Consider the following 20956-nt stretch of genomic DNA (forward strand, 5'->3'; position numbering starts at 1 on the left):
AGGAGAGTGAAGTGGGGATGCCAGCCATGCTCTAGACCACTTTGCCTAGGAGTCAGCGACCTTCGAGGAAGCAGTTGCATACCTCACCAGATGGAACGGGCCAGCCTGGACCCTGTGCAGAGAGCCCTGTACAGAGAGGTGACGCTGGAGCATTATGCAGAGGTGGCTTCCCTGACTTTTTCATTCAGCTAACCTGTTCTGGTCTCCTTGCCGGAGAAAGGGGAACTGCCATGGAGCCCCTATGTCTGAGAATCTGTGGACAAACCAGAGCTGTCTGTCCAGGGAAGGACCAATTCCAAAGGAACGTAAGTCCAAAAAAACGGAGTCCCTCAGGCTGACATTGGGAGGGCTGCCAGGGAATATTCCCCAGCCCCTAGATTTTGGGAGCAGCCTAGAACAACCCCAAGGTCACTGGATGGTCAAGACAAAGTCAAAGAGGGGAGATTTCACAGATGGGTCAACCAGGCATTTGGAGGCCTGTGCTGAAGAGAAAGGGAGGAAATGTGAGAAATTAGGAAAAAATGTTAGTGTCAGCACACAATTCTACGAATCAGACAACTCCTACTGGTCAGATAGCTTATGAATGTGGAAAATGTGACAGGTATTTCAGTCGAAGGGCAAACTTCCACTGACAGCAGAGATGTCACAGTAATGAAATTTTTGAATGCAAAGAATGTGGATGACATCAGATACAGCACATTACTTGTTTAGCATCAGATAATGCACACTACAAAGAAACCATTTAAATGTAAAGAATGTGGGAAAGGTTTAAGTTCAGATACAGCCTTGATTCAGCATCAGAGAATCCACACTGGAAAATTGCCCTCAGAATGTAAGGAGGGTGGCAAGGCGTTCGGCAACAGCTCAGCCTTCCTTCAGCACCAGATGTTCCACACTGGGGAGAAACTCTGTGAATGTAACAAACACTGGAAAACTTCTAGTTGTAGTTCAAGCTTCATTGTCCATCAGCAATGCACATTTGGAAGAAATCCTATGAATATAAACAGTATGGAAATCTATTAAATTTCAACACAGCCTTGACTCAGCATCAGTGAATCCAGACTGGAGAGAACCCCTTTGCAGGTAAGGATTGTAAGAAGGCATTCAGTCAGGAAATAACCCTGATTCAGCCCAAGGGAGTTCGCACTGGGAGAAACCATACAAGTGTAAAAGGTGCAGGAGCCCCTCAGCTGGTGTGGAAACTTCACTCTGCATCAGAAGCCACACACACACACACACAAGGCACCCATTTAGGCATAGGGCTATCCACAGTCAAGCTCACTACGCCCCTCTTTGTTTCTCCCTGTTTTCATGATCTTTAACAGCGTTCCCACTGTCCCTCCTGGACTGTGCTGATTCTTAACCATATGCCCCTGTCCCCACAGCTCTGCATTTCTGGAATGCCCATGTCTCCACCTGTCCAGTCATATATTTAATTCAGATGCTTGGTTTCCATCATGAAACGTTCCTCAAATTTTCTGAGCCCTTGCCTCCCCAACATGGACTCTCTTTACAGTTAAAAAAGAAGTAAAAAACAAACTCCAAAACTTGTAAACATAAGTGGATTCAAAGAATACACCGAATGCCCAGCAAGATGGATTGGGAGGAAACTACATTAAAGAACACCACTGTGATTTACGAAAATACCAAGCTTAAAGAAGAAATCCTAAAAAGTTTCTAGAGAGAGGAAACAGAAGATCAGAAATGAGCATGGCGTTAGATTTCTGAACAGCAACCTTGAAAATTAGATGACAAGGATGTATACTTTCGAAGTTCTAAGGAAAGTGATTTCCACCCAGAATGCTATACCCTCAAGGGTAAGTATAGAATAAAGGCAGTTCAGATGCATTAGATGTGACACTTATGCATCCTTTCTCAGAGCGCAACACTAAGTAAGGTATAAACCAGGAAATAAAAAGACAGATATGTGGACACCCTATTTCAGTCTGTATATCAGAAGTCTCCTAAGTGCAGAAACAGAGGGGGTCTGTTCATGTGGAGCTATATGCACCTTGGAGGACATCCTTAGCAGGGTGAAACTTTCAGAGATCTACCTAGGGCATCGTGTCCACCCACCCCTCTTACTCTGTGCTACTCAACTGACGTCTGTGCCTTTGTAAAATTCGGGGTATACCTATCCTTCGAGTTAGATGCAAGGCCCTATTTGTATTATTATGTTTTTTTTTTTTGAGACAGGGCGTCACTCTGTCACCCAAGCTGGAGTGCAGTGGTACAATCACAGCTCCCTGCAGCCCTGATCTCCAAGGCTCAAAAGATCCTCTTGTATCAGCCTCTTGCGTAGGGACCACAGGCATATGCCACAATGCCCTGCTAGTTTTTGTATTTTTTGTAGAGATGGGGTTTCCCCATGTTGTCAAGGCTGGTTTCAAACTCCCAGACTCAAGTGATTCACCTGTTTCAGCCTCCCAAAGTGCTGCTCGCATTACAGGCATGAGCCATCGTGTCCAGCCTGTTTTAAGTTTAACTCACTGCTTTTCCAAGTGATCTCAAAGCAGGAAACATTTTTCTTGCAACTTCATCTAGTTATTTTTTATTAGTAGAGAAGAGCCTACCATTATTTTCTGTAACCTGTCGAAATGAGGGAAGATGTAAATGTGCTCTGTTTTAGCATCCACTTTTGCAGGCAGCTTGATTTTGCCCATTGCAGGAAGCAGATGGTAGTGGTTAGCATAATAATACATGGCAAGGATGACTTTGGTTTGAACTCAAGTATGTGACACTGGTTAAGTTATAGCAACTCTGTGTTCTAATTTCCTTGTCTGTAAAATGGGGATGACAATCTACCTCATAGGTTTGTGTTGAGTATTAAATGTATTGATGCATGAGGAAGTACTTTGAACAGAGACTATGTATAATAAACTAAAGTGTTAGCTATTAGGGCTTTAGTGATAGCTAGATTGGAAATGGTGGGACTGGGTGTAGAGGAAGGGGTAGAGAGGAGAGCAGCTTTCTTGATGGTACCAGTTCTGAGTGACACAGAGAGAGAATGAGAGAGAGAATGCGAATGAGAGCATGCCATGCATGGCAAACATGCATTGCCCAAGTTTCAGCAGGGACAGCTGCTGAAAATGGATGCCAGACTCTCAATAATCTCAAGAAGGTGAGACTGTCCTCCTCCTCCTGTTTATTATCAGCTGTTTTAATTAGTAAAGCAAATTGTCCTTCTCTTGTGCTTGTTGTTGTTTTTCAAAAATTACCTAGTTACTCTCAAGTTGATTTTTTTCAATGAAATTTAGAATTTTTAGAAAAATTCAAATCCTAGAAATAAGACAAGCATGAGCAGCATATCCTTTTAATGTCATAGGGGAGTAAAGGCCACCTTAGGAGTGTAGGGAAATGTACTTAGTTCATTGTTTACTATTGATTAAAGGTCCTAGACTAATTGCTTGCTAAGTGAAGTACTTGCTAAATTGTAGTGAAGTTACCTGCTAAGTTGTAGATTTCTGTCTGGTAGAGATGCAAATAATTTCTGTCATTTGAAACACATCACTTCAAAGATTTATGGCCTATTGGGCAATAACCAGTTTGTTTGTTTTTTTAAATCAAGTTCAGCAATCTTATCCTAACATTTCTTTGTTAGGTTGCTTATAAGAAATAAATTGTTCAAGCGCTCTTGGAATCAGTCTTTAACGTCTTACTGGTTTCCTCATTAATTAATGAGTTAAATAAAACCTTTGACATGAGCTTAATATTCGCTGGGTAGTCAAGAGGTTACCATTCTGAAAATTATCTATTAACAGATTATATTTTTCCTAAAAATATCTTACTGGGATTTTGATTGAAATTCATTCTATTGATAGAGTCATTGGGGAGAATGGACATCTTTACAATTCTGACATTGACTATTCAGCACCTAGTCTTTTTTTCCCTTTCCTCAGAGTTCTACAGTTTCCTTCATTTAAATAATATACATTCTAGGGTGACTTATCTTTCTGTTGTTGTTAATATGAATTGTTTCAGTTTTTATTTTCCACGTGGTTATTTTCTGGAATATAAGAAAGTTTTTCTGGTGTGTATAATCTGACTCCTTACTCTATTGCCAGGTTATTTTTAATAGATATTTAAAAGCATTTCCATATTATTTGACTGCAATAACATTATAATCAAATAATGGTAATTTTGCTGCTCCTTCACCAATATTTGTAGCTCCTTTAACGTCTCAGAAAGCACCTTCAGAGGAGTGTTGAGTAATGTCATGATGGGCACTGTTGCATAACATTATCAGGCTTATTGTGAGGTGAAATTTTTAAAAGGCACCAAAGGAAAAGCATATTTTTAGCAACTTGAACACAGGAGAAAGGTATCTTTAGATAGCTCTACCTCTATTTTCACCTAGTTACTTTCTCCTGCCACCACCTCAAGCCTTGAGTCCTCTGTGTATTGAAGACAGGAATGAAGCTTCATTAGTTATTATTCTGTTAATCATTTCCATAGATAGCAACTGCAATATGCTCTGAATTTACCTGGCATCTAAAAAAAATGCTGCTTTGATTGAGAGTGAAAAGGAGGTGATTTTTAATGTTGGAAGTGAACTTAGAGGAAAGGAGTTGGAATAGGATACACTATTCCTGCAGGACAGGGCCCCCTGTCCAGGTGAAAGGAAGGGGCCAAACAGCATTCCTCTTCCTGCCAAATGGCCCTGGTCACTGCTTTGGCCTTGCCAAGGGCAGGCCCCCACTATAGACTCCATAGAGCTGCAAGCTGAATACAGAGCACTTTTCTGTGCCTCTTGCCTGTGGAGCAGGCTTGTCTGTCCCAGATCACACTTGAATAGATGAAAAGAATCCGTTTTTCCCTTGGCCCAAGGCCTGCAGTGGAGGCCACAAAGGCGCTTACAGACAGACTGGAGTGGAAGTGCAGCAAAGAAAGGGGAGAGAAGACTTAGGAAAGTTTAAGAAGAAATCAACAAGAAGATGTCAGCTAATGTCGATTATGAGTTATTCAAACAGCCCCTTTGCTCTCATTTGGAGAAATGAACATTGCAAAGAAACTAGTTATGGCCGCCTCCTGTAGTTTCACTGGAATCCCATCTCTCAACCTCTTTAAGAAAATCTAGGTTGAAAGAAAGTTATTTAATCTAAAGGTGGGACCGGGGGAGATGGGAAAACACATCTTGAGCAAGACTGATTTCTTTTTCTCAAGCTTGATCCAGGAATTCAAGAGTTTAACCAAAGGAAAGGAAATGCCGGGTCAACGCATGATAATGACACCCAGTTGGGAAACCTAGTTAGTGATTTTTATCAATGTGCTTTGTTTGGTGGGTAATTGTGAGAACTAGTCCCTTTGTTTAAAAGTTGTTTTTGGGAATAGCTAGAAAGACAAGTTCTTCCTCTTGTTCTACTCTGGTTAGGGCCAGTGAAATGGAACTGTCACGTCTGAGAAATGATCACTTTCAATGTTCCTGCCCTGAGCGCTTTGTAAAGTACAGTTCTAAGGTTGTTTAGGAGACATCTGTCTGTAGCTCTAACCCAGCGTTGAACAAGGAGTAGGATCCACAGGACCTTAGCTGCCAAGGAAGCCTGATCTTTCTAGGTACCAGATGAGTTAACTTTTGGAACATGAGAAAAAAATAAGCAGACTATCAAGGCTACCATAGAGTATTGGGGCTATGATTTTAATGGTGAAACCTCTGCTGCATTTTTTTCCTACAATTTTATTTCTGCCCTTGTTTCCTAGCTGGCTGTTTCTGGCCTTTGGTGGAAGGTAGTGTTTTAGAATGTCTGCCTTAGGGCACCTATGTCAACACCACCAGGAATGTGTGTTAAAGTGCAGACCCCCAGGCTCCACACTGGAACTACTGAATCAGAATATCTGGGAAAGAGGAGGAACGTGTGTACCTAATTCTCTCAAGTGTGAGGAGAACTTGGGCTCTGAAGGCACAAAGACCTGAGTTTAAAACACAGTGGTACTGGTTACTGTGTAATGTTAGGCAAATTATTTAGCCCTTGTCTTCAGTTCTCTGGGCTGCAAAGCAGGGATAATTCTATTTACTTGGAACTGTTGCAAATATTGTCATATTTATAATTAACATGAACCTTTAGCAGGAGCAGAAGATGTTGGATACATGTTATTGATTATATTTGCCATCATATATCAAATATTTACTCTGCTTCATCCCTCGCTGTTAACATTGATGCTATTCTCCAAGGCTAGCTGCCAGAGACTCCTGAGTGGCTGCAAATCAGCCTGGTTTACATTTTACCTTTCCTTCCTTAGCACTCGGTAACGAGTCTTCCCGTACACCCTGCCTTATAAGCAAGGAAGAGCCGGCCAATGTGAGCCATTGTCCCAGGGTTACCCAGGACAGGCTTCCCTGTTGCTCTTGACCCCACGCTTCCCTGCCTTCGTTTTCTTGTCTCCACCCACTGGCTCTGTTTCTATCCACAGCTATGCTCAACTTTTTGGCCCCTCCAGGCTCCTTTTGCTGGCCCATGACCCTTGCCTCTGTCATTTTCTCGTTACAATTCTCCCATCCAAGTACTAACCAGGCCCTGCTCCATTTAGCTTCCGAGATCAGATGAGATCGGGTGCATTCAGGGTGGTATGGCCGTAGACACACTCACAGTTTTCTATGAAAGACTCTCCTCATTCATTTCCTTTCCTGTGGAACTCCCCGTGGGGCAACAAGGTCCTCCATGTCAGAGGAAGGGGACGCACATAAGCCACACTTAAATTCCCAGTGAACAGACACATTCAGAATGGCAGAAAACAACTGGACTATTTGCTTAGAAATGCTAGTCTTCTGGAGTTAGACTTTCGTCCTTACTCTGCTTTATGAAAGACTTTATGTTTGCTCAAATCTACTCTTTTGTCTTTCAAGGCTCAAAAGTGGGTCCATGTGAGCCTTTTCTGGAAGGAAGGTATGTTCAGTGGGGTGTGTGGGAACAGTTCAAACAGCATTGTGAGCATGACAGCTTCCAACTCAAGGAGTTGGTTATTAATTGCTCAAAGCTTGAAATGCCAAATATATGTGAGTGGGTGGTTATGATTTCTCATTCTGGGTCTCTCTCTCGCTCTTGTTTTTCATATGTTAAGTTTCAGCAGTTGGATACTCTCCCCAAGAGAGCAGTATAGAAAAAAAACAGCCTTGGCATAGCTGTCCCTCCTTAATGATTGAGTGCATGTAAGTTATACATAAAAAAGGTAGCATGAAGTAATAATGCTCCCACAGAATCTCAAAACATCAACTGTAAGCTAATTCATTCTTATGCTGTTGTAAGGGAAGGAGTTGGAAAAAATTATCATCTCTGGTATTCAGGTGTGAGATTGGAGAAATTGAAGCATTCAATCATTTCCCCAAGGTTGCTCTGTGAGTCTCTGGTAGAAACTGAAGTTCAGTAATGGCGCAATTAGCACTTCATAAGCACCTGGTAGACCTTGACATTGCTGGTCCTGGGGCCCTGGAAATGTACAAATATTCTCCAGATAAATAATGTCTCTCTCTCTTTCTCTCTGTGTGTGTCTCTCTCTCTCTGTTTTTCTCTCCCTGTCTCTCACACGCGCGCACACACACACATGCGCGCGCACACACACACATGCGCGCGCACACACACACACACACACACACACAGGTACCTACCTGTGGTTGCATAGAGACAGGAACCTTCACTTTTCCTAGGCTCTGCATTTCACAGGGTAATCAGGTATGTTATATTGTGATAACATCCTCACAGACACGTTCGTTGGGTTGAAGAGAATCCTGGATTTGCAGATAAAAAGAACTATACCATCTCTGTGGGGATTACAGTATACCGGCCCTAAATTCTGGGATATGAATAATCACAGTTATGTTCCTTAGAAGTGAAATGAAAAATTGAGGTCTGAATAAGGTTAATTCAATGACCATGCAGTAATAAAGATAGGCTATAAGGTAAATAGATTTATATTTACAGAAAACCATACAAATATAAAGTATTTGAGAGTAAAAATTAATGAATATTTGGACCAGGTCCTGAGGGAATATCCTAAGAACTGAACCTATTTCCTATAATGAACTGAATTTAGGCAATAATTAGTAACAGCCAGCATTAATTGTGTTCCCAACTGCTCAAGGAGTTTAGGCAATTATAAAATTGTAACAGCTCTACAAGAACATGCGTGAACTTTGGGACTTTTCTGGTTTCATCAGCCAAGGCCCAGGGCCAAGACCTCAGCATAAAACTAGTCTTTGAGACTCTCCTCGGGACTTCCCAAGGAAAAATGGGAAATAAGTGTCAGATAGAGTTTTAAGAAACAGCTCTCCTGGGACTCACTTTTTAACTAAACAAAATCTTTAAGCCAAAGGACTGAGGCACTAGGCATGGAATTCCAGGTATCAGCCAGCAGGTGAGGGAAGAATTCTGACTTTCAGAAGTCTGTGATGTACACACAACTTTAGTAATAAGATTGATCCACCAGCCATTACAAGTTAGAGCCCCCCCCGAAAAAAAATGACACTAGAAATGTCCAACAATCAGGAACTAAAAAAATATGGCATAGACATATGATTGTATATAAATAATGTTGTAAATGAATATTTATTGACAAGAGAACCTTAAAAAGTCTTAAAGGGAAAAATCAGATTGCATACATTATTTTCAATATAATCTTGTTTCTGTTAAAATTTTTGATTTATATCCATGTACATGAAGATATATAGAAGATATATACCAAAACATTAATAATGATTACCTCTGAATTGTAGTTATGAATTTTTCCATTTTACTGCCATTTCTAATTTTTTTAAACCAGGAGCTTGTGTTGTTTTCTCTCTTTTTAAATCTTTTTTTTCTCAAATATACAACACTATACGGGCTTGTCTGAATAAAAATGGTATTTCAATTTAATATAAACACAGAAGGCTATCCTCCCTTTTGTCTCCTAAAGCAAGGAGAGATTCATGAGCCGCTTAGTCATTCATCAATCATTCATGTGTCCTATGTTCCAGGTGTAGTGTATGGGAATCTAGGCTAAATAAAGCTACTTTGCATCCTGGGTTCCTCCATACAGAAGACTGAGGAAATTTCCATGGCACCAGGTTACCAGGAAGAGTTTCCAATGGCAGTGGGCTACTGTCGTTCCTTTTATTTCATCTACCCTGGACACATATAGAATATCAAGATAGTCTTTGAGGTTGGACAGTTCTTGTGATGTCTTAGGTCACCTCATTGGGTTCCGGCTGAGTTGCTGGCCATGGGACCATCCCCGACACTTTAAAATTAGTTACTGACACAGATTCCTAAAAGCAGAGTCTGACATATAAAAGTTATTTCTGAGAAGCGAAGCTACTTCATTCTGAAGACCACGTTTAGAGGTTGTGCACCAGCAGACAAGAGTTTATGTAACAGTTTGTCTTTGTTCCTCAAGCCATGTGTGACCTTTCTGCCCCTTCCTGCTGACACCATCCCTGACAGAAAAATACAGTCTGCTCAGTCTAATGTCCCTCCTTCTCTCCAGAGCCTTCGTGGAGTGTAATAACAGCAGCTGCATGACTTGTACATAATGTAAATACTTTATTTACTTTTGTATTTAATTTATGCATCTGTCCAATGTTTGCACAGCTGTTTGATGTCTGTATACTCAAAGATTAGCTTTTGTGGGTTTTGTCTATCTTAAACTCGAATCACAGAGAAATGGAAGGGTCTCATTATTTGCTCTTCTTTGCTTTTTCTTTTCATGCCTCCAGCATGGTACCATGCAGATGAGAGCTTAATGAAGAAGGATGCTTCTAAGTAAGATTTAGTCATCTCCTTGAAGATACTTTTCTCCTTTGGAAAAGGAAGAACCAAACTTTCCTGAACTGCTTAGGGAGAACATGATGGTTGACTTTGTTTCTTCCGTCAAAGGACATCATTGTAGTACCAAGGTGACATCAAGGAGGTTTTAACTCTCCCAAAAAAATTGCACCAGAGGATATGGGGAGGTGTGATGTGAGAGCCAGCCCAGAAGCAGGGCTAGTAATTATAAAATGGGTTGCCATGGAAAAATTACTCTCTTCCTCAGGCTTATTTGCCCATTAAAGAAGAGTAAGGACTGGGCATGTGAAATGCCAGTGGTTTGGCTAATCAACATGCCACAGCTTAGCTTGAGTCACTGTGCTTGAATGTGGTTTTGTTTTTAATGCTGTGTTCTTGTGGGCCTGGAAAGAGTTACAGTCAATGGCCCCAGGTATGGTAACTAGAGGCAGTGTTGGAAATGTAAATGCAAGGACCCTTTGTCTTGTTTCCTCTTGCAGTAGAGGGGCTGAAAGAGGTTCGAAAGGGATTGCACCTTTCTCATGGTCTTTCTCCTGTGATGCATAGAAATGCATGGAAAACATTAAAAATATTTTAAATTGTATTTATTTATTTATTTTTGAGACAAGGTATTGCTATGTTGCCCAGGCTGGTCTCAAACTTCTGGCCTCGAGTGATCCTCTTGCCTTGGCTTCCATGGTACCCACCTGTAATCCCAGTTATTTGAGAGGCTGAAGCAGAAGGATTGCTTGAACCCAGGGGTTTGAGATGAGTCTGGGCAACACAGAGAGACCTCCATTTCTAAAAAAAAGTTTTGTTTTGTGTGACCTGGCCATCAATACATATTTACAAAAAAAGAGACATCTCTCTTTCATTATCATAAAGCACAGACTGAATTTTAGACAGATTTTGAATCTCTCTGTGCCTGAATTTCTCTTAAAATTAATGGTGCCTCATATTTGATAAAGCATTAGGTTTTCTTTTGAAAGATGCACAGAAAACTCTGAATTGCCTAAATTATAACTTTCTCAATTGTTTGACCTAACCTATCACTGCTGTAGTATTCTTTAACGAAACATTCTGTAGCCATAAGTAAGAGAGTTGTTGCTTTTTTTTTTTAATCCATCAAGAACTACAGAGAAACACTTTTTTTTTTTTTTTTTTTTTGAGACAGAGTCTCACTCTGTCACCCAGGCTGGAGTGCAGTTGTGCAATCTTGGTTCACTGCAAACTCCACCTCCCAGGTTCAAACATTCTCCTGCCTCAGCCTCCTGAGTAGCCTGGATTACAAACGTGCGCCACCATGCCCAGCTGATTTCTGTATTTTTAGTAGAGATGGGGTTTCACCATGTTGGCCAGGCTGGTCTTGAACTCCTGGCCTCAGGTGATCCACCTGCCTCGGCCTCCCAAAGTGCTGGGATTACAGGCATGAGCCACTGCGCCTGGCCGAGAAATACTTTTAAAATCAGACCATGACAGGGCAAAGAAGGAGTGAGCCAGTCAGTTTGAGTCTGTTATCAGCTCTGCTTGATACTGGCCTTTTATATCACTCTGAGGAGTAATACTGTTTGTTTTCAGCACAAAATACATAAGAGAAAAAATTAAGTAGGGAACAGGAGAATAATATTTGGGTAGGGAAGTTTTATTATTTTGTCTGATATATTATGTCCCCTAGCCCTCAGTATATCCAGGGATCATCTACGCTTAAAGTTAAATACAAGATAACTTCCCAAGCCAAGCACAAGTGATTTTAAAAAATAATAAAATGCCATATAGGATTATCTACTAGAGTTCTCAAGTTGCCCAGAAAACCTCACATCTACTGCATAGTGTCAGAAACATCGAGTATTTTGGATATAGCAGAAAAACACAGATGTTTTAGACCTTCTGAGATGCATTAAGTTTTGGAAACTGGAAGCCATAAAAGACAAAATCGTGGGAGGGGAATTGCCGGGAGCACCCTGGGAAAGCAGCCACCCTGGAGTTGAATGACCTCTCTTTGATCTCTAGCTTTCCCAAGTCACTTTCCCAGGCATTTCCTCAACACTGGTTTCAGTTCTTTAGATCTAATAAAAGCCTTTGGGGTTGGGAGCATCACTGAGTAGAGTGCTGATTCAGGCAAAGCTTGGCGGGAGGAGTGGAGCATTCAGTGTGTTTATAGTAAAGTGTGTGTGTGTGTGTGTGTGTATGTGTGTGTGTGTGTGTGTGTGTGTGTGTGTGTGTTTATGAGGAATAGCAACTGTCACAGCCACCAGTGAGAGATTTACCTTCCTCCAAGTCACCTCAATTAAACATACACTCTAAATAAAGCAGCATGCTTACTGGAGACAGAGCTTCAAAAAGTGTCCTAGGTTCCATTCCCCTTCCAAACATTTTGCTGCCCCTTAAGCATCTTATATATAGAAATGTTATAGTTGCCTCTTTGTTCATTTATCCTTTCAAGAATGTCCATGTTATATTGCTTGATAAGAAGTGGAATTAATACTTTATACAAATGCTTGCATTTCCGTGCTATTCCTTTCGCTTCCTGATCATAGTTCACTCTGACTATAAAATGGATCACACGTTGTTGCTCATAATGCTTCAGGTATATAGAGCCTCCCACGGTAGGTGATATACTTAGGTGACTCTATGGGTTGCTTTGCAACTTTCAAAATTTTTCTCTGATGGTTTTGGAAGTGCTGCATGATTTAGAAATGCTGATTTTCTTCAGTCTTCAGGTACATCGAAAAAATACACTATTTCTTCCTCATTTTCAAAATATTACACAAAGAAATTTGGAAAGTAATAATAATCACTGTTCACTTGCAAAATTCCTTTCTTCTAAAACATTTTTATAATAATTAAGTCATTCTATCTTTATGATACCCAACTAAAGAGGATGGTGGGCAAGCCCATTTTACAGATGGGAAAACAGATGTTAATTGCCTTGTCCAAGATTACATAGTGAAGTAACAAAAAAAAGAAAGGGAAACTTGCATCTTCTAAAATTTATATTCCTTCTCACCATGGTGATTATTTCAGTTAGGAATGAGAAGGCAATGGATATAATTTGGCTTTTTCTGTGCCTTCAACTTCTACATATTAAAATCGAATTGCAAGGTTAGACTGTGATTTTATCCTACAGGCACGAAATTCCTCATTTAACGTGTACATTTCTCTGCTGAATCTCGATATTTTCTTAGATTTTCAGTATAGTTTGTCTTGATCTGACTTGCAGTGAACTGCAAATGATATAATTTTTTGTGGAATATATGAAGCTGGCACACTGGGGAGAGGTCAGAGTTGAAAGTATAGGAAATTTAAATTACATAATTTTACAATTGCAATCATTTCTACTTGTAATGACTATAAAGATAGATCCATAGCAATAAACAACAGCAGATAAGAAGTGTGCATAGAGACTTTGCACCCTGAGAGTACCATTTATTTATTCATTTGCCAATATGGATACAATGGTGAATAAACAAAAGTCCGGGCCCTCATGGTGCTTCCATTTTAGGAAGTGAGCTCATTAATAAATATCGATTACACAACATAATCATGTAGTGATAAGTGCTATGAGAAAAAAAAAGAAGCAGAGTAAGGGGATGGGGAAGGAAGAACTATCTTATATAGTAGTAGGAAGGTTAATTTAAAAGCCAGGAAGGTGAAGTGGTTCTAGCAGGTCTGAGGAACTTCAGGAGGGAGGTGGGTGTGTCTGAGGCAGAGTGAATGGCAAAAGGCAAACACCGAACCAGTGAGTCAGGGCTGAAGGGACTTGAAAGGCTGGGAAAGGACTTTGGGTTTTATTGCAGTGTGATTAGAAGCATAGGGCCCTGGAGGGTTTTGTACAGGAACAAGGACACTATCTTACCAATGCTTTGCAATAAACTCTCTGGTGGCTGTGCAGAGGATAGATCATGGAGGGGAAAAAGTGGGAGCAGGGCCCCTGATCCTTTACTCTGTCACAGTCACCCAGGAAAAAGATCATGGGGATGGCAGACACGGGCGTTCACGGTGAAGAGAGAGGGATGAGTTTGAGTTCAGTATTTTTCAATGTAGACTTGGAAGGGTTTTCTACTAAAATGAACATGGTGATTATGAGAGAAAGAGACATTTTTCGTTCTGTGATGGGGAGGACTCGGAGGAAGCAATTTTGGGTTTTGATTTCAATATGGAAAATCAAAAGTTCCATTTGAGACACCTTAAGTGGTGGATATCCAAGTGGAGATTCCTGGAGGCAGCAGGATATAGGAGGCTGGAGAGTTGGGGAGAGGCCAGGGTTAAAGGTAGTTAAAAAAAGAAAAAAATCTAAAGACTTGCTTGAGGACTTAAAGATTTGAAGGTTGCCTAGGGCAGAAGTGTGGAAAGAGAACAGGAGGGGCCCAGGGTCAGAGCCCTGGGGCAGGCAGCAGATAGAATCATGGAGGAGGTGAAGGACCCCATTCAAAAGTGGCATGTCAATAGGTAGAGTTGGTGTTAAGGTTTAAAGACTGAAAAAAAAAATTTCATGGGAGAATAACCCAAAGTTCTAAATTATTGTGATAGAGGCTCATGATGCAAAATGTGATAAGGAAAGGAGAGACGATGGGAAATTTATGATTTCAATGAATGCATCAGGGATTAGTAGTATCTCTGTAGGACTGGTGTTCCTTAAAATGCTGCCCATGGTAGTTTTTCTTGTTGTAAAGAATTCCATGTTAACAGAGGCTATTCCATGGGCATCAATGTTAGCAAGGAGCATGCCACAGATAGACAACACATCTTTTTTGACAACTCTTTTTAATACGGACACAATATGCAGCTGGCCCTTTGGCCAGGAAAAAATAAATAAGCAAGACAATGTCAATTGTTGCTTTGGGAAAATTGTCTGTTAAAATTCTCTATGAAACCTGGCCTACTTTCAGCAACTTTTCTCAATACAGCTGTTGAGCATTCTCAGTTTGGGGATGCAAATAAGCTTCTTCTCTCTCCCTTGCTCAATTCCCAGGCCCTCTTTCAAACTCAAGGTTAGGTACGTGTTGCAGTTGTCTGTGTGGCTGCCCTCCTCACTGGCTCTACTTGTCGGCACCATGATGCTGCTTCAGTGTCCAGAGGGGACTGCAATGCAACAGATCTGAGACGCTGGGAGTGAGCCCAGATGCTACCTCCTGGCGGACAGCAGTGCTAAGACTGAGAAAGGAGGCCAGGCTGAGGCCTCCCATAGCTTCGGCAAGAGGGAGAATTTGTTCTTTTTCTTCCCCTCCTACCCCTCACTTTGTACATATTGAATCAAACCATACATAAGCAACACATTCAGCTATTTAACATTGGACAGACTTTTTCTTTTTTAAGGAATGTTGCAATTTTTGTGATTTATGTGTTTAATCATTGAGGGTATTATTAGGACAGAGGTAATTGATTACAAACATCTGAAACATCAAGGTCAGATGGCTGCAGAGTTGCCCAGCAATCACAACTTCCAGTTTATATGCAGGTTTGGCAATAATAACTAGGACATAGGACATTTGGATAATGTGGTCCAAGGGGAGGGAGTGCTGGCTCAAAATGAGATTAAGGAGCATCACCAGCACCCTTGAACTTACTCAAACACCTCTAATATTTAGAAATCACACATGACATCCCTTTGTTCTTTTCTATGAACTAGATGTAATACATATAAGGAGAGAAAATTACCAAAATGTTTAGAGGCTCTAAAGTAAAATATCTGTGTCATCCAATCCTAGCTCCTTTATATATTATGTACCTCCACCACTTAACCATAAATCATTTAACATCCATTCTGCTGCTGTGGCTGACTTTCAGGGTGTGGTGGTGAAACCGTCTGATGTGCAGGATTTCTGAAAGAATGCATATTGTCATTGAGTAGCCAAGAGACTGGGACCTTGGGCAAAACTTGCTTCTCAGAGTGACTTGGTTTTCTGTCCCATGCTGACTTCCTTTTGCTATCACAGGATGTCTGTGTTCATGCACAACAAATCCTTAGAACAACAAAAGCTACCTAGTCCACACCAGTCTCTCTCTGGCAGATGGCTCTCTGTGGCCCGGAGATGAACCCCAGAGAACTGCTGCAGTTTGGTGAAAGAAGGATTTTAAACTATGGTCTTATCATGCTGAAGTTGAAGGTCTCTAGTTTTCATTCTTTACCTTGCTGTTTCTCTAGCACTTAGGAGGTATGCAACGAAGACCCTTATGAATCTCAAGTGCAACTGACTATTTCCAGCAGAGGGCTGCAATGCATTTACTTCAAGTTGGCGTTCTTCAAAATTTCCCACCCTAGTTTGTGCTTCTATGCAAATCTTCTCATTCCATCCCTTCCCTAGTACTGGTTCTTTAAAGCAACTTTGATTACACTGAAGCTGGAAGAGTGGGATTATTGTGCATGTTCACTCCCTAATTTCTCTGCCGGATATGGTGAAATTCTGCTTCATGTATGCCCTTGAAATTCTGCTAATCGCGGTCAAGTCCACGTTTTATATTCAATGAATCCCATTGAAATGACTAAATGCTGAGTGGACCCAAATCACTGCAGTGACATTAGATGATGCAGTATTTGGCACCCGTAGGCTTGAGGATAAGAGTGAATTCTGTAGGTTAACCACCCCAACATTTATTTAGATATTGAACTCAGGACTGAAAGGTACATACTTGAAAGAAAAAAATGAAAATAGAACGCAGTAGAATGCCAAGATATCTTTCCTGTATTCCGTGACACAGATAGTCCTTGCAGGTGCAAGTGCTGCACCGCCTTTGGGGGCTGAACAAAAGGAACAGAGGAAGCACCAAGGGCAGTGCCATCCCCGGGCAGGGGGGTCCCAGTGAGCTCCTTCCCTTGTCTCCAAAACCTCTTTTCAGTCTAGCCACGCACCTTCAGGTTGGCCACTCTTTCACTCTTTCTTGTCCTTTCGCTCCCCTGCCATGCCGCTTTCAATTTTCTGGTCCATAACTCTGAAAGAAGCAGCCAACTGAAGGAACTTTTAGGCCCTCGGATTCCAAATAATAACCGGGGCGCGTCGATTCCAGACCCAAATGTGCTAGGGATGGAGAGGCGAGGATCTTCCTGACTCCCGGCAACGCCCCCTCGCCTCCGCAGCGCGGTGCCAGTGTTCCGGGGTCAGCTGGGAGTGGAGAGGGGCCACTGCATAGTCTCGGAGGATGCCTCTTCCCGGTGCTACTGCTGCTGCTGCAGCGGCAGGTTTTTTATTTTTGCACAGCAGCACAATGCAGGGGCCGAGGCAACAGCCTAAGTCTGGACCCCTCAGGCAGCCGCTCCACCCACTTCGCGCCCCCCGCCCCCCCACGCCCCCCCACCCCCCCCCCCCCCCCCCCAACGCCCCCCAACGGCCCCAGGAGCACCCACCAAGCGTCCCACGCCGCCCCCCCGCAGCGCACGTGCGCTCCCGGGACAACGGCAGGCTAAGCTTCGGCGCGCCCCCGCCCCCTCGGCCGCGTGCGCGCTCCGCCCGCCGCCCGCCCTCCTCGCGCGTGCTCGTGCTCGCGGCCGCGGCGGCGCGCCTCTTCTCCCCGCTGCGGGCGTCGCGGGTGCAAGAGGAGGCGGAGCGGAGGAGGCGGAGGCTGGGCGGGCGGCGGGCTCCGGCGGGAGCACGCGCCGGCCAGCTGGGCGGGGGCGCTGCGGGGGCGGCCCGAAGGCGTCAGGGTGAGGGGCTCTGGAGCCCGAGGACCCGCGTCCCCGGGGGCCGATTCCACCGCGGGAGGGCGAGCGCGGTGCGTGCCGGAGGTGGGGACTTGGAGGCCGCAGTCCGGCGCCCCCGCCCCCGAGCCTGACGGGGCGCGAGGCGGGATGAGGCGCTGGCGTGGGGGGCACCCGGCCGAGCCCCCGCGGCTGCCCTCGGCGGCCAGGAGCTAGGCTCGGAGGCGCGGGAGGCGCTCGGCGGCGGCGGCGGGCGGAGGGCGTCGGGCCCGGCTCGCGGAGGGCAGACACGGAGCGGCCAGCGGGGCGCAGGGACGCCGCGGCGGCGCGGCGGGGCCGCGGGGCTCGGTAAGGCGGGCGCGCGGAGGGCCGGGGGCGCCGGTGACGTGGGCAGGCCCCGCGGGGAAGGCTGCGGGGGCCTCTCTTTCCTTCTTAGAAAAAATTCTTTTTAGAGTGAGGGTTCCGGATCGCATGCTCGCGGAGGAGCCTCTCGGGTGTCCGTCCGCCCCCGACCCCATCTCCCCGGCCTCCCTGGGCGGACGGCGCTGCGGGCCCACCGCGCCCTGCGTTCCCCGCGGCCTCCGCGAGCCGGGCGTTCGGACGGCGTTCTGGCCTGCCGCAGCGCTCTCTGCCCTGGCCTGAGGTGGTCTGCAGCCGAGACTCCCGGGAGCGGCCGAGTGGGGGTTCCAGGGACACCGGGGATCCCGAAGGAGTCGCGGAGCGTTTCCCCTCGCTGCCCGCGGGCGACAACGCGCGTCCCGCCCCCTGGTGTCCTTGTGGCCCGCGGGGCCAGAGGTCTCTGCTCCCATGGAGTTTCCCCTCTCCTCTTTCCAATTGACTGAAGTTACCGCTGCATGTTGGACAACGGTGGTGACTTAGTGCCCCTTTTCCCCCTCGCTTCACTTGTGTCTCGGTTTCCCATTTTGTTGACTCGATCAAACATTTATGTTAGTTAAAGATTTTCTTAAGCAGCACACAAGAAACGGTAGGGAGAGAAAATCAGACCTGATTGTTTAGCATTAGTCTACCTTGGACCTTTTATAGCTTCACCTTCTGTTTGTGAAACTTGAAGGGAGGAGGAGACCCAAGCAGAATGCTTGGGATGCAGTTTAATAGTCATCTTTTAGGAAATAGAATTTGGATAATTATAATTTTGATCTGAATGCAGAGTTACAATCTGCCTTTAAAAATGCTTGGGGCACTGCGTGATGCTACATGGCTAGCTGGCAGCTGGGCCATAACATTGTTGTCACCATCTCTTTTATTTTCTATTCTTTCAGAGTTTTATTTGGCACAGATTTAGACAGTTTAAGTCAGTCTGAATGGGAATACCTTTTCTGATACATTGGTTGCTTTTGTAAACATTGTCTTTATTTGTATTACTATTGGAAGAAGAAAAAGCAAATGGTGCTGGAGTGCAAGTGGCTCTTAGAGTCTACACAGTATGCTAGTTTGAACCAGTGATTCGATTTGTTGTAGTATTTTTGGGTATTGGGGGTTGTGATTCAATATAGCTTTCCTTACTGGGTACATTGAAGTCTAACTCAGAATCGATATTTGTTCCCTGGACTTGAGTGTGAAGGAAAGAGAAGCTTTAATTACTGCTACAGCATGACCTTAAAGCTTTTCAAGTACTCATACGTTTTCTTTTTAATAGGGCTGTTTGTGAAGGTGAGGCATTAGGATTTTGTGATTTCCATTTTCAGGAATTTCTGGAGTCTGATTCATTCTTGAAATTGGATATATGGTGATGCTTCATAGAGCAGGTGTCTATAATGGTGTCAGGTTGGAACTGTGTCTTCGTACCATGGTCCCTATAGCAGTCCGTGGATAAAGCAGCACTTTGGACAGAGACTTGTCTGGACACAGCTAGGGTGAAAGCCCAGTTTACTGTATGATTCTTCACATTGAGGTGGGTGACAGGGTGAAGTAGTGGGGGAGAAAAGACATAAGTGGGACAGAGAGTAAATGTTAGTTGGAAGAACCTTCTCCAGTTATGTAACTGTTTTGTTTTCTAGGGAGAGACTAAGAACCAGCAAGGCAGGCTCAACTGTCTTTAGAGCCTTTGATGTTGTTTTGAATTCCAGTAGTTATGTTCCTTCTATTTTCATTTCCCAATCCCCCTATCATTTTCCAGTCACCAAAAGCTTTTCTGAAGTTAGCCTGAGACGCCAATGGCAATACATTCATCTCTACCTCTCTCTCTCAGGGCTGTATAAAAGATATTTTTGTCGTTGTTTGTTCTCTCTTGACTTATTCAAGGGTTTCCCTTCCCAAGCTGACCTGAGTATGTTATCTGCACACTATGTGTTGATCATAGATGCGTGTAATAAATGTTAAGGACTAGGCATCTGTTTTCTTCATAAAGGTGTGGTAGCAAAAGAAGATTGAAACAAAAAGGAACTTAACATAGTTGAACTTTTAAAGAGTAAGACGAATATTCTTGAGAATTTTTAGGATTTAACCCATGATTGTGAAATCTGATGTCCATGGAAATAGTCAAGAGGCAGCAAGGACTTGAAGTCAGGTTGTGATTGCAGTTCTGCCCCATGGTAGCTGTGTGGCAGTGTACCTTCCTTGGACAAGTTATTTACATTTACATGAGCTTGTTTCCGTTTTATAAAATAGGGATGAGAAGGGTTGCATTGTCTTTCTTAGAGTTATGAAGGATCAGATGATAGGATATGAAAATGCTTTGCAGAACTATTTTAAAATATATATTGTTGTCATTACATATACACTTAGTTACAAACATATTACCTGGCAAATTGGCCTGGCAAATTCTTTTAACTATTGTAACAGCAATTTAAAAAAAGATGCAAATAAGGGCTAGGCAGGGTGGTTCACACGTCTAATCACTTGCTTTGGCAGGCAGAGGCGGGAGGATCCCTGAGGCCAGGAGTTTGAGACCAGCCTGGGCAACAGAGAGAGTTTTACAGAAAATAAAATAAAAACAATTAGCTGGGTGTAGTGGCACACACTTGTAGTCCTAGCTACTCGGGAGGTTGAGATGGAAGGATCACTTGAACCCAGGAATTAGGGGTTACAGTGAGCTAGCATTGTGCCACTGCCTTCCAGCCTGGTCAACAGAGTGAGACCCTGTTTCAAAACAACAGCAACAAAAACAGATAAGGAATGAGAACCTGTTAGATTTCTTCTAGTTCCAAAATTTTGTGGCTCTGTCTTATTTAGGAAATCCACCAGTAGTACTTGCAATTTTGAACTTTCTGGAATTTTCAATTATTTGGAGACGGATCAAGTTTATTAAGACTGTGAGGTACTGCTGCTGCTGCTTTTAAAATTTAATAGAGTCAGGGTCATGCTATGTTGTACAGGCTGGCCTTCAACTCCTGGGCTGAAGCGATCTTCCCAGGTTGCTATCCTGAGCAGCTGGGACTACTGGCCTGTGCCAAGGCTGGACAAGCCTTTGAACTCCTTTAAAGTATCAGTTCACAGTACCAAAGGAGGTTACAAGTTAACAATTTGTAAGAACTGTTTAGTAAAAAATATTTTATATTTGTCTGCATTATTTAGGGAAGGAACAGGCAAACTATAGCCTGCAGGACATATCTGACCCATGGCTAAGAAT

The 20956-nt window shown here is 43.4% G+C and overlaps 1 protein-coding gene and 1 pseudogene across 3 annotated transcripts in view; both read left to right on the plus strand.

Annotated features, from left to right (window-relative positions):
• Window positions 1–241: 241 nt before the first annotated feature.
• LOC116555995 lies at window positions 242–1254 on the plus strand (annotated as a pseudogene).
• A 16095-nt stretch (window positions 1255–17349) lies between these two features.
• The window catches only part of ARHGAP32 (Rho GTPase activating protein 32), a 312493-nt gene continuing 308886 nt past the window's right edge, over window positions 17350–20956 (plus strand). For 2 of the 3 annotated variants that reach the window (XM_032284999.1, XM_032285001.1), the window contains exon 1: window positions 17648–17715. The gene's annotated coding sequence lies outside the window, so the exon portion shown is untranslated. Of the gene's footprint in view, window positions 17374–17647; window positions 17716–20956 lie in introns of those variants that run through there. The other variant, XM_032285000.1, reaches the window with a different exon arrangement.

The sequence above is a fragment of the Sapajus apella genome, unplaced genomic scaffold (genome assembly GCF_009761245.1).
Source record: "Sapajus apella isolate SASKATOON/1434 unplaced genomic scaffold, GSC_monkey_1.0 scaffold16, whole genome shotgun sequence".
NCBI classification, from domain to species: domain Eukaryota; kingdom Metazoa; phylum Chordata; class Mammalia; order Primates; family Cebidae; genus Sapajus; species Sapajus apella.